Below are 15,200 nucleotides of genomic sequence, written 5' to 3' on the forward strand. Positions count from 1 at the left end.
TGTTTTTCAAACAAAAAAAACTACTATTGATCAGAGAGGCACAGTGACTTGTCAAATGTAGGTGGACAAGCTGAAATTCAAACGCATATCTGTCTCCATTTATTCATTTATTCAAACAATGTTTTTTGAGCAGCTACTCTGTACCAGTGCTATGACAGACTCTCGAGAAGAATGATGTATGCAAAAAGGGAACGATTCTTTCTTGTATGATAGGGAAGTATATATTAATCAAATAATCACAAACATGGGCTCAGAAGGAAACACCATTTTAAGAGGGCTTAATAGTGACTCAGGGGACCAAGATGGGAAATATGAATTGAGCTGACTGTTGTGAGTGTGGAAGGAATGTGCATAGGGGCAGGTGTAGAAAATGGAAAGCCAAGTGCAAGGTCCCTGTGGCGGGGCACAGTGAGCTGCAGGAACTAAAAGAACTGTAAGAAGAATGAATTGGGGTGGAGAGTTTCCCAGGAGGCTTGGGGAGGCATAGCCACAAAAACTTGGATGGCATGTGTAGGTTGTTGGCCTTTAACCTGAACAGAGGGGAATAACTGAAGTAAATAAATGGAGGTGGGGAGGTTTGATGAGCATACATTTTGAATGTTGCAAGTATCTTTTGACTATAGTATGAAAAAAAGGGTTGGGGGAGGCTATTATGGAGCCACAGAGATGCAGGGACACCAGTTGGGAGCCCATTATGGTAGCTCTGGCAACAGAAGAAGGCTCTTGGATTGTGGAGAGGATGAAGCGGATGGATGAGAGAAATGTTTCTGGTGTGAAATTAGCAGGACCTTTGAATGGATTGGATATGGGTATTTGAGAGAAATGCGGGTATGAAGGGTCACTCCAGTGTTTTGACTTTGGAATGAATTCACAAGCTTGTCTGGCCACTTTTCCATTTTCTGATAACGATTATACATTTTTGCCTCTCATAAAAATAACCTCACAATCATTTATTTTCAACCCAAACTTTCTATATTGTTCTTAATGATTATTGAACATTTGCTTTGTGCATTATTAAAAAAAAAAGTCTTCAGAGAATTGCCATCACAGCCTAGAAGATGGATAGTCATGGAGAGTCTGCACATCATGTCCAAAGTCCTATACCCACATCCTAATGCCCATGGGATTAAAAAGCATTTATATATGGACTGTGCTTAATTTAATAACAGAAATCACACACAAATCTTCAGACTGGCATATCCCTAGCTAGGAATAGACTGTCTTTGGTGGGGTAGCTTCAACTTCAAAATGTTACTTCATATTTTGCAAAAATATCTTGGGTTATGTGAGTTTCACTTCAATCAAAATAAACTGAGTACTTTCTATGTACCAAGAAGCACTAGGCATCAGATGTTAGATATGATAAAGTTATATGAATTGGTTAAAAATATGGACTTTGGGCTAGAGGTAGTTTTTGAATCCTAGCTAGGTTCTTTAAAATCTTTGAGATTTTTTGTGATTTATTTAATCGAATTTGACGTCAGTTTTCTTACTGAAGATGTCAATTATTCCTAGGAGATATGAGGATTAAGTGAGGATGTGTGAAATGCACAAATAGTCATTATAATAATAAAATAATAATACTAATCATTATTTTCTTATATTGTGGCTATTTCTATTATCCCTGTGCTCAACAGGTAATATATATATACAGATAATGTCAACATAATATGATAAATTATGTTGAAATATAAAAATTCAGCTATGCTATGAGGATGCAGGAGAGACGTGTTTGACCCAGGCTGGGGTAGGGAAAATGACACTTGAGGTAAATATGGAAAGATATTAGGATGGGCCTCAACCTGAGATATTTTTTCTCTGAAGCCCTAGTCCACACACTGCTCATATGTGGCATGTGCCCCTGTGGTGCAATTGCACAGATATTGAGAGTGGACAGGAGACATGCAGTGGGAGATGCAATGCACCTCTGTCTGGCTTCTAATCAGGGTGATGGTCTGAATGAACCAGTTCCTTTTTTTATGGTCATCAAGCATGACATGAAATGCATCCTATAAGAGGTTAAAATTACAGGACTAAATTCGTTAATAATGTGCAGTTTTATTTTCAATAAATAACTTTCAACATAACTGATTTCTAAATTCAAAAGTCTTAAGAATTCACAATATTATAAAATTTTAGAGAGTGGGTGAAATTTCAGTCTTACTGTACTATTACTAGGTGAGAAAATCCCAAGTTCAGAGATGTTAAGTCAATTGCCCCAAATGCAGTGAGGCCTCATGCCTTATATTCCACTCAGTGCTAAGTCTTCCTTTCCTTTACTCACTATGATCATAATGATATCTTGCAAATATATCTATGCAAAAGAAGATTTAAAATACTGTCCATCTTAATGCTGTTTATAAAAGTTAGTTTAAAACATTTTCAAAAATAGTAAATGCTTGTTAAAAATGTCAAACAAGATAGAGGACAAGAAAATAAAAAGAAAAAGTTCTACTTTACTCACTTTCTTTTTCCTAGGAATTCTATACCTTTGAAATGACCAGATTTAAACCAATTTTATGGTATGAGCTCAGCTTTTATAAGGAAATAACACAGGCAATGTGTGTGAAGTACCAGTAAAAAATCATTGAAAATGTGGGGCATACAGAGAGGAAGATGAGTGTCCATAACAAAGGAGCAATTAGTTAGATGGTGATCATAAGAGTTTAATCCAAATATAGGCCACAGACAGAGCTTGAGCTCTTTCTAGATGGTTAAATGATATCTGGAGCACAGATGGGTCATTTTGGTTCCTTATGCATGGAAAATGGGATGTGTATTCATAAGATAATCCCTTATGGCACAACAAAACATTTCTCTTTTTACATAGAACTTATTTTTACATTCAATAGCTCCTTAATCTTGAAATTTTAACCTCAGAAGTCTACTCTGTGAAATGCTTGGTCAAATAGATTTTCCTCAGAGGCTTGTAACTCACATTTACAGTTCATCAGCAAGAAGTAATGTGTTCAAAAGCCATGATGCCCTTAATGAGTTCACCTTGGCATCAGCCAGACTTCATCCCCCTTATCCAGAGAAAACGGTTCCTTCTTCTTGCATATTTTTGCATATTCTTGCTCTTCTTTGTTATCCCACTTTGGAATTCTCACTCTTCCCCTTAATTCTAAAGATCATATATTTTACCTGAGGCAGATCAACTTTCCTCTGTGGAATCTTTCCCAGGTATTACAGTGCATGTGCTTCATTCTTTCTTATAGCACTTGGGTCTATGGACGTTGAAACATCTACTTCCAGCATCACTGCTTATTGCTTGGAGATTTCATGTGGGTAAATCTTGTTGCTTTTCTAGATTGTCTGCACATAATAAGGTATTTTTCCATGCTAGATGCATAATACATGATCACTAAGTACACACTGACAACACAGAATACTGACATTCTTTAATGTTTTACTTGACACTTTCACACCTGCCTTTCCTAATAAAGACTTCCACATCCTTCAACCAATATTTTTTGCTATGTGCTCAGTAATCTCTTAGATACCATCTCTCAATTTTTCCTAAATTTCACCCTTTAAAACAGAACCGTTAGACTGATTTTCTCTCTGTGTTGTGTTTTGGGACTGTTAATCCATACCAAGATTCTATTTCGCCAGTATGTGATATTTTTAAACAATATAAAACATTGTTGACTTAAAGAGTTGATTTGTGCTGCACAAATAAATTGTTATTTTATAGTTTGTTTCCTTACATATTTTTGATATGATGAAGCACATCAAAAATCTGATTTTAAAACTATGACTAGTAGCATCAATTCAGTGGGTGCTTCCACTCTAAATGGGATGCCAGTAGTAACCCTTGTCTACAAGTGAGGATAGTGCTAAATCCTATCTACACCTATAAGTGAAATCAACAATAATCTTTATCCATACCTGTAATTAAGCCAACAGTACTCCTTGTCTTCACCTAAAACCTATTGCATTTCCAGCTGAGCCCAGAAATCTGTGTTTTAATTAGTCCTCCAGATGATTTGGATGCACTCTGTAGTTTGCAAATCACTGGCCTACCTAGTGTCGAACCCACTTCTACAATTGCCAATAGGAACTACTTTGTTCAACAGCAGTATACTCAGGGAATTAGATCCTTCCTCCAGGCTTTGGGAATAAATCATGATTGGTCTAAGCCAGTCTTGGGACTCCTATTTACCTCTGTGAGTGAGTGGTCTAGGAGAAATTATGTTATCTACTTCTGGCCAATAAGCTACAAGAGGAAGCCCTATGTTCTCTTGTGGGAAAGATTTTGCTGTCTCATAAAAGGAGAGAGCCAGCCATGTGAAGAAAAGGCCATTTTACAACCAACACATCATTTACTCCTTGCTTTCTGCCTAAATCCAGTTGTGTGATGTCTGGTGCAGTGACTGGCAAATTGCAGTTCAAAGGGAAGCCCAGAGAAAAGCAGAAACACCAACTCAGTGGTCTGATGTTGCAGTATTCCTAAGGCAGACCCGGAAACCACTTGTTCCAGAGTTCTTGTTAAGTAAGTTTAATATCCTTATGGTTTAAGTCATGCTAGGCAGGTGTTCCGTTATTTGTAGCAACACATCTTCATTGATTCAAGCTGGGAATGCTGTCATTTTGGCAGCCTTACCAACTAAAGTGGTTTATAAAGGGCTTGCAAACTAAACTTAGCTTTATATATTATGGGGCTCATAAATAATTATGGGGAAAGAGTGTCCAGATTTGGAGGTCAATTTTAATATCCAACCCACACCTTTCCTAATTGTGCTTTACAGGCAGGGAATTGCAGGCTGTGGCAGAGCAGGGTGTGGTGGATTTGTGATGTTATTAGGAGAATGGAGGAGAGAAGCAGGGGTTGAGAATGTGGCTGGAGCCCAGTAGACAAAGGCACAAGTAGATTGAGATGTGATTGGGGAAGAAATTGGTGTTTGTGAAGACTTGGGGGATTTTAAATGGGGTGGGTAGTGATAATTTGGAAATTATCCAAATTATTTAATTATTTAATATTGAATTTTAATTCAATAATTTGCTAGACCGAATCAAGGGACATAGTATAAAATCATGCTGTCAGATAGGATTTATCACATCAACACAGGAAACATATCAGTTGAACTAGTAGGGGAGATAGTAGGGGGAAAATATAGGAGGGCTCTGGAAAACTACATGTTTTCTATGGTTCTCCTTCCTGGGAGTTCTCCCTACAGCAGCAAAAATGAGCTGATATGTTTGTGATGTTTCTACCCAGGAAAGCCGGTTTGAATGTCTCATGGAGACATTCTCTGCCTAAGCTTACAAAATTCCAGAGTCCCAGAAGGAAAGCAAATGTTGTTCTTAAATCACATTGTTTGTACATTGTCTAGGCACAGTGAAATAATCTTATCAGTTAGGGAATATTTCAAAGACCAGGTTTCCAGATCCCAACCTACAAGAGGGGATTTCTGAAGAGAACCACACCTGGTCTGCTATGTTAATTCCTTTCTGCACAGTAGCTTACCATCTAAATAATAACATTATCCAGAGTTATTTGTCCTCATTTAATTGGTCAAAGTAAGTTTACTCTGTAATGATTTCAGGTTGATGTTAACAAGCTTGTGTAGTATAGAAGAAATAAAATTAGCAGAAGTTCAGTTTTCCCCTCAGACAGTAGAAGAGTACTGGAATTGCAATAATATATTTAACTTTAATAAATTGTGTTCACTTTGCTAGTTTTTAAATTTATTTTAGCTGGCATCAGTGTAAAGAGATAATGTTTGTGATGTTTGCATTTGGGACTGTGTTTAAGAATAGGCTGAGAAAAAATAAAGGGATAACATGAAAATTATTTTTTTTTCTAACAAATCTGGTTACACTGATTCTGTAAGGCAGTGAAGTGAGGACTCTAATCTAACATTTAAAATAGGGAAGGGTCCAGCATCTCCTCTTCTTTGTGTTTCTTGGGTGTGTTCAATTTGCAGAAATAAATGTGTCCACTAGACAGAGAATAGTTTTTTCCTAAGTGGCTGCAAAATTAAACTACCCTAATTCACCTTTCTAGACTATAAATCCTACTAGGACTGTGAGAACTGGGTATAATTTTTAGCCAAGGCCCAGAGGTTTTGGACATCATATACACCTGAGGACAAAATTGTACCTCCCTAACCCTGCCTAGTTCAGTGAAGGGAAGATGATCATTTCCAGGTATAAACTGTGAGAATTAGGATATATAACTTTCACTGCCTGGTTGAGTCTGAAACTGTATAGTGTAATATACATGGCCTAAACCCAAAATGCTTCTTGATGCATCCTTTTACATTGAATTTCAAAAAAAGTCTGATAGAGTTCTCAAATCCTCACTTAAAATATTTAACCTAAGATCTCATTGTCATGTCAAGTTTAGAACAGATTAGACGTGTGCCAAGACACAAAATGTATTATAGCATTATCCACTTGGTAGTTACTCATAAAACAACTAATCGTCAAACACAGTTTTGCTGTTATTTCACATTTATCTGCAGCATATTTACATGTTAAAAAAATCATTGTCTCAGTTCACTTTTTATAACCTAGTTCTGAGCCACAAATTTTCATAAAAGGCAAGAAGAAGTCCTCACTGCCAACCCTTTAGGTAGGGGCAGGCAGCTCTACTGAGTGCTGGAGAGCTTGAGTGTCCACAGCATGCCAAGTGGCGGGAGCTGCTTCTGTATCTGCTAATCTCCTTTAGTCATCATCATAAGTCTAAGTAATAGTATGTAACCCTATTATGTCGTTGAGAAAAAATAGAACTAGAGTGGTTGAAATGAAAAGTCCAAGGCTACTCAGTTTTTAAGTGAAAGAGCTGAAACTGAGTCCTAATCTATCTCAGTTCACAGTTCAATCATTTCTTCATGACAGTGGCTAAGTATGGAGACACGACATTTATAGGCATGAAACAGAACATTTAGTCAATGGAACATGAATACAAAAATTAGAAATGACTTCACAGTAAGACAAGAGAAGATACATTTTAATCTCAGTCTTTGAGAATATGTCATGTCGACATATGCTTGCTGTCTTTCTACTCACTATCATATTTTTTTTCTCCTTTACTACCCCATTATCCACTTGATATCCATCCACAAGACAAGAGTCCAATACGGTTTTACTATCCTTTCACATTTACTTGTGGCATATTCAACAATGTGACGGAGATGAGAAGGGAGAGAGAAACATGAGAATACACATATTCTCATCTTACTGCTTTTAAAACAAAGTCCTGATCTATGGATTTTCCTCTCTGTGGTCATGTTTTATTTTTCAATGGATTAATCTCTTTGGAACTGAAAATACTCAGCGGTTTCTCTGATGCAAAAATGTTCTTCGTGATAATGCTGTCAGTAGAATGAAGTAGGAGTGAGGATATGAGGAGTTGCTTCCAGCTCCCAGTGGTCTCAGTCTTTAGCGTTTCACACACATTTACATCCTTGTTAAAAATGAATATTCAGTGGGTTTGGGACTAAAGGTATATCTGGGGATCTGCATTTCTGATTAGCAATGACTGGGTCTGATGCGGACGATTGGCTACACTTTGAGAAATAGCGCCCTAGGTCAAGGGGCTGTCACAAATTAAAGGAGGGATTTTTAATCCAGACAGAAGGACTGAAAAGCCCACTGAATTGCAGTTGTTTGAACAAAGCTAACCCTGCTAGGAATGACATTTCTCCTGCCTGAGGAGGAGTCCCTCCAGAAATGGGGTGGGAGACAGCATGAGGTGAGGGCTGTGATGCAGGGGGTTATGAAAATCTCCAAAAAAGAGATCAAAGTTGTTAATAACTGAAAATACTCATTAGGTAGCTTTAATGTGCAGACTGAAATTCCTAGTAGGAGAACATGGGGGCCAGTTCAGTAGCCTAAATAAACCATAATCATATCATTCTACACAATCCCATAGAAATTTAGTCTAAACTCTCCCAGAGTTTTTTGCCTATTACTTTTTTTATGCGTACACAAAATTAAAATGTGTATCCATATTTTCAGTTAATAAAGTATTTAATAAATCACAAAGAGAAATTTATTTTGAATAGAAAATTAATCTCTGTAGAAATCTAAGCTGGACTCCCCATCAGCTTCCAAAATAGTCACACAGATAAGCAGTTTTATTGGATATCCCTAAAAATCCTTTCGAGTCCTGGCTAATAGAAACACCTTGGATAAAGATGAGCTTTCTCATGACTTAATGAAAATGTGGTAATGCTGCTTTCACAATTTCCATGGCATTTTTACATAAAATCTGAAATATTTCAGACTTCTCTCTATTTTGAAACATTGATTGACAAGGTATTCATGTTTCAAGAATATCACTAAAATCGCTGACAGAGAACATATCGTCAAAATATGATGCCAGATTGTCTTCGTATCTGCCTTGCTGAAAGTTTTCTGCAAGATTTCCATTTTCTGGATTGTATTTTACTACTAGCCAAATTAAAAAAAAAACCAAACGTGACAACACCAAATAAAACAGGTGTGATTAGCCTCCCTTGTGGGTACAATTTATATAGTCTTTTTTTAATTTTCAGAGTGGATTGGATATTAATTATTAGAAATGAACACCTAGATTTTATTAAGATTTGTTTTTATTAAGAAAATTTGGAAGCTACAAATTCACACAAGTCTTCTAAGGAGAGAGGACCTAGTTGAAAAGGACTACTAAGGAAAATTAATAGACCTTATCAAAAAAACCCAGTTCTACTGAGGTATAATTGAAATAGATTAATTTGCATTTTTTATAGTTTTAAGAAAATGATAAACAATATATGCTAAACAATATATCCTCTATTTTTTACTCACTTCTTTATTCAGTGTAATTATTCTGAAATGCATTTGTGTTGTTGCATAGGTCAATAGCTCATATCTTTTTTTTTACTGATCCTTTTTTTTTTTTCCATCGGCAGGCACCGGGAATCGAACCCGGGTCTCTGGCATGGCAGGCGAGAACTTGCTGAGCCATCGTGGCACACCCAGTAGCTCATCTCTTTATATTGTTAAATAATATTTCATTTTGTGAATATACCACCCTTAGCTATGCATTCACCTGTTGATGGACATGTGGGTTATTTTAAGTTTTGGGTTACTACACAGAAAGCTGCAGTAAAAGTTTATATGCAATTATTTATGTGAAATATGCTTTCCTTTCTTATGAATAAATATTTAGTAGTGAAATGGTTGGGTCATATGGTACATACGTGACTTAAATTTTTAAGAAATTACCAAACTTTTCCAAAGTAGCTGTGCCATTTTATATTTCTACTAGGAGTATAAGAGAGTTCCAGCCTCCCCACAGCCTTGCTAATACATGGCATAGTCAATCTTTGTAATTTTATTCAATCTAATAAAGGTGAAATGGTATCAGATTGTGGCTCAGATTGACATTTCCTTAATGATTAATGCTATTGGGCATCATTTTATGGGCTTATTTGCCACCAATAGATCTCCTTTATTGAGGTATCTGTTTAGATATTTCTCAGATTTGTGTTATTAGGTTCCTTATTTTTTATTCTTGAGTTGTGTTTATTATATATTTTATATATAAGTCCATTGTTGGGTATTCGTTTTGCAAATATTTTCTCCAGTCTTTGGCTTACTTTTTCACAACATTGCCTTTTGAAGAGTGAAAGTATTTTTTAATGAATATTTTATTTTTGCTTTCTATGTCCTATTACAAAATCTTTACCAAAGATGAGGCCACTAAGATTTTCTCTTATGGTATCTTCTAGAAGTTTGATAATTGTGTCTCTTCTATTTAGGTCTATGACCTATTTCAACGAAATTGCTGTATATGGTGTAAGGTAAGCACTAAGATATTTTTGCATATGGTTATCCAGTTGTTCCAGCATCATTTGGTAAAAAGATTATACTATCCACATTCAATTATGCTGACATCATTGTAAAAAATCAGCTGAGGATTTATTTCTGGACTCTTTATTGGTTTTCATTTATCTGCTTGTTTATATTTATACAAATACCACACTGACCAGATTATTGTAGCTTTATAAGAAATTTTTAGAGTAGCTATAACTTCCAACTTTGGTCTACCTTTTCAAAGCTGTTTGTCTATTCTACTTCTTTTGAATTTCTGTATGAATTTTAGAATTATTAATTTCTACAAAAATGTCCTCTATGGGCATTTTATTGAATCTGTAGATCAATATAAAATTAGTGCATTAACAATATTGAATCTTCTGATCCATGGACACAGTATATCTCCCCATTTATTTAGGTCCTCTTTACTTTCTCTCAGCCATTTTTTGTACTTTTGATTTTATAGGTCTTGAACATCTTTTGCAAAATAACTTTCTATGTATTTTAATTTTTTGATGTCATGGCCAGTGATATTGTTTATTTAAATTTCAGTTTCTGAATAGTAGTAGTATATAGAAATACATGGGATTCTTGCATTTTGATAATCTCTTACAATATTCCTACACTTACTGCTTAGTTTTATTATCCTTTTGGTAGATTCTTTAGAAATTTATACATAAACGATCTTGCTGTCTATAAATAAAGATGGCTAAATATCTTCCTTTCCAATTTGGATGACTTTTTTTTTTTTTTTTTTTTTTTTTTGCTTTTTCTTGTTCTACTGTTCTGGCTAGATAGTCTAAGACCATTGTTGAGTAAAACTGGTGAGAGACATTCTTGACTTTTTAACAATTTTGTGTGGAAAGCATTTAGTTCCTTACTTTAAAAATATGGTATCACCTAGAATTTGATAGGAAATCTTTCCCTAGAGGGAGCCCCCAGATGAGGTCTCAGCTAGCCAACATCCTAATTTCAGCTTTGTGAGATGCTGACCCAGCTAACCCATACCAAACTCATGACGGTGAAATAATAAATTTGTGGTGTTTTAAGCCACTAAGTTTGTGGTAATTTGCTAGGCAAGAATAGAAAACTAATATGATTTGCTAATATGATGAATTATATTGAACGATTTTTCAAATGTTAAATCAGTACTATTAAAAAGAATTGTAATATATCATGGCATCTATTTATTTATAATTTTATTGTTAAAATTTTAAAGAATTTTTGCATATATGTTCATATAGAATATGGCCTGTAATTTTCTTTTCTTGCAGTGTTTTTGTCTGACTTTCATGTTAGATCAATACTGGTCTTTGGAAGTGTCCTCTCATGTTCTATTTCCTGGAAGAGTTTGAATAGAAGAGTTTGGTATTGCTTCTTCATTAAATTTTTTGTAGAATTCATCAGTGGTACCATCAGGGACTTGAGGTTTTCTTTGTGGAAGGCTTGAAACTACAAACTCAATAGAATATTTACATTATATAGGAATATTTTTGAGGAAGCTTTGTAGTTTTACTTTTCTTTCAAGGAACATGTCCATTTCACCTGAACTGTGATACATTGGCATAAATATATTCATAGTATTTCATTACTAATTTTTTTTTATCTTTCAGAGCTGTAGTTATAAAATCTTTTATTACTGATGTTTGGTAGTGTGTTCTTTATTTTTCCTCATCAGTCTGGGTAGAGATTTATCAATTTGATTGATCATATCCACTTACAAGCTTTGGTTTTATTAATTTTTCTCTTTTGTTTTAAATTTTACAGATTTATGCACTTTATTATTTTATTGTGCTTTATTTGTTTTTAATTTTCTTTTTTCTAGTTTCCTAAGATGAGGTCATTGTTTTAAAAACTTTTAAATTTTCTAATATAGGCATTTTATTTTATATATTTCCTTCTAAGCATTGTTTTAGCTGCAAATCACAAATATTTTGCATCTTAATGGTTTTTTCATTCAGTTCAAAATGCTTTCCAAGTCCCTTTTCAATTTCTTCTTAGACCCACGGTTTATCTGGAAATGTGCTTTTCATCTCCTGATTTCTATTTCACTTCTATTGTAGTCCCAGAACATATTTTACATGCTTTCAGTCCTTTTAAATTTATTGAGATTGATTTCAGTCCTTTTAAATATATTGAGATTGGTTTTATGGCCTAGGATATAGTCTGCTTTGGTAAATGTTCCAGGCAGACTTGGAAAAGAATGTGTTGTTGGATGGAGTCTTCTATAAATGTCAGTTAGGTCAAGTATTCTTTTTTTATTCTCCTGGTTCTTTCAGTCATTGAGAGAAGTGTGTTAGTCTCTGACTACAATTGTAGATTTATGTATTTCTCCCTTCAAGTCTATTTGTTTGTGCTTCATGTATTTTGAAGCTCTGAAATTAGGTACATGAACTTTTAGGATTTTTATGTGCTTATGATGAAATTTACCCTTTTATCATATAATGGTCATATTTATCCTAGATATACTTTTCTCAGAAGTCTATTTTGGTACTAATTAATATAGCCACTCCAGCTTTCTCTAGTTTACTGTTAGAATGGTGTATCATTTTCCACACTTTTCCATTTAACCTATTTGAGTCTTTATATTTAAAGTAGGTTTCTTGTAAGTAATTGAGGTTTGTTCTTTTATCCAACTTGACAATCTTTGCTTTTGAGTGTTAAAGACATTGTGTCCAGACTCTATGATCGCATAATTTGTTATTCCAAAACTTAATTGTTTAAAACAAAAAATATTTATTATCTCATAGTTTTAGTGGGTCAGGCATTTGTAAGCAGTTTTGCTGAGTGGTTTTGGCTAAATGTGGCTCACGTAAGTGATCAAGATTCCAGCCATGGCTGAAGTCGTCTGAAAGTTTGCTGGCAGATAGGACCCTCTTCAGTTCACTCCTATGGCTGTTGGCAAGGAGTCCCAGTTCCTCACTCACTAAATGAGTGTCCTCAAATGACACTCATGATTGTAGGTAGCTTCCTCCAGTGCAACTCACCTGAGAGAGTGGGAAAGGTAAAAGCTACAATGTCTTGTATAGCCTATTCTCAAAACTGACATAACATCACTTCTACTGGTTGCAGAGACCAACGCTAATCCAATGTGGGAGGAGACTATTCAAGGACATGAAAATTGGCGATCATTGAAGGCTATCTTGGAGATTGGCTTTAACAACCATTTAGAGTTAATGTGATTATTGATATGACTGTGTTTAAATTTACCATCATATGAATTATTTCTATGTTTCTTCTGTTCCTTTGTTCATGTTTCCCTCTTTTTCTGCCATCTTTTGGGTTAATATCATTTTGTGATTCAATTTTATTTCCTTATATTAATTATAACTCTTTCTTTTTCTTCCTGTTAATTTTTTTTAAGTGGGCTGCTTTAGGGTTTATTCTAAACACCTTTAGCACATCAAAGTTTACCTTTAAGTCATATTATATCACCTTTTATCTAGTCCGTAGACTAAGAAACTTGCAATGGTAAGCTTCTGTTTCCTGCACCTTTTTTTGCTATTCTGTCATATATTTTATTTTTACATATCTTATAAACAATACATCTTGTTGTTTTCACTTTGAGCAGCCACTCATATTTTAAAGAGATTTTACGTAAGGATTTTAAAGAGATTAAACATAAGGAGATTAAAAAAAATACCTTATAAATTAACCACACATACACTATTTCTGGTGCACCTCATTCCTTTGTGAAGATAAAGATTTCTATTTGGTATCATTTTCCTTTTACCCAAAGACCCACTTTCAACATTTTTAGTAGTACAAGTTTAATGATGATTACTTATTTTCACTTTTGAATTTCTGAGAGAGTCTTTATTTCATCTTTAATTTTGAAAATATTTTCATTGGTTATAAAATTTTAGGTTAACAGGATCCCCTGACCACACCCCCTACTTTGGAGTATTTTTCTTTGTTTCTTGTGCTTTGGGTTTATTGAGTGTCTTGTATGTGTATGTTCATAGTTTACATCAAATTTGGGAAATTCTCAGCTGCTATTACTTTGAACATCTTTTTCTGTTTGCCACACTTTCTTCTTTAGCTCCATGACACTTGTATTAGTTAGGATTCTCTAGAGAAACAGAATCAACAGGGAACACTCACAAATATAAAATTTATAGTCTCACGTGACCACAGGAACGCAGATTCTAAAATCCACAGGGCGAGCTGTAAAGCCGACAACTCCAATGGAAGGTCTGGATGAACTCCACAGGAGAGGCTCACCAGCCGAAGCAGGAATAGAACCTGTCTCTTCTGACTCTTCATTAAAAGGTTTCTAGTGATTAGATTAAGCATCACTCATTGCAGAAACACTCCCCGTTAGCTGATTACAAATGGGATCAGCTGCGGATACAGCTGACGTGATCATGATCTAATTCTATGAGATGTCCTCATGGCAACAGACAGGCCAGCACTTGCCCAAACAGACAAACAGGTCCCACCACTTGGCCAAGTTGACACATGAACCTGACCATGACAACACTCTTATTTATTCTTCTTTGAGCCTGTTTTCTGTGATTCATTTTGTATGGCTTGTTTGTTTACTTACTCTTTCCTTCTGCAATGTCTAATCAGCTCTTAATTCTGTCCATTGCATCTTTTATTCCAAGCATGGTAGGTCTCATATCTAGGAGGTGAATTTTGACCTTTTTAAAAATTACCTATGTCAATACACCCTATTGTAAATGTGGACTATAATCAATACTATAATTAGGAAAATGTTCTTTCATGAATTATAACAAATATACCTCACTAATGCAAGGTGTTAATATTAGTGTGGTATATGGGAACTCTGTATTTCATATATTTTAGGCATGGTATTTCTATAAATGTACATCTCCTCTACCAACAAATATTAATTTAGAAAACGATTGTCTTTTTCAGTCTACTTCTGAGAAGATGGAGTAGATGCACATTCCTCTATTCTGCCTATTAAGTGAACTAGAAAACCTGGATTTTATATATTAACAAATATAAGATCCTAAAGGTAGAGAGAAGAAGGAAGAATAACTAGGGATCTCAAGACTGAGGAATGGAATAGTAGTGAGTTGAGTTACCTGGATTTGGATTTGGCATCATAATATTCAGCTTGGAACCAAAGAGGCTAGCAACGTGGAAATGCCAATGAGTACAGAAAAAGAAGTCTTCTTTTTCACAAAAAGAGTCTTCTCTCTCTAGGCAGAAGACCAGGAAAGGAGAAACCCAACAAGACATAAAATTTTTAAAGAAATATTCTCTCTACTCTGGTCAAACACTACCAAAAAAAAAAAAAAACACACAAAAAAAGTGTAATCCCACACCTACCAAAAAGGTTGAGTAGGGAGCTTAGACTTTCACTGCCACAAGGCTGTACCGAGTGCCTAAACCCCCTCCCAGTGGGGCGGCACACAAAGCCAAGCAGGGAGCTGACA

The 15,200-nt window shown here is 35.1% G+C and overlaps 1 long non-coding RNA gene across 1 annotated transcript; it reads left to right on the forward strand.

Annotated features, from left to right (window-relative positions):
• The first annotated feature begins 733 nt into the window (after positions 1-733).
• On the forward strand, positions 734-14,833 carry LOC143676612 (uncharacterized). Its single transcript, XR_013172219.1, has 3 exons — positions 734-828; positions 9,735-9,776; positions 14,674-14,833. It is a non-coding gene; the product is annotated as an uncharacterized LOC143676612 (long non-coding RNA).
• Positions 14,834-15,200: the final 367 nt, after the last annotated feature.

This window comes from Tamandua tetradactyla, chromosome 3, assembly GCF_023851605.1.
Source record: "Tamandua tetradactyla isolate mTamTet1 chromosome 3, mTamTet1.pri, whole genome shotgun sequence".
NCBI lineage: Eukaryota > Metazoa > Chordata > Mammalia > Pilosa > Myrmecophagidae > Tamandua > Tamandua tetradactyla.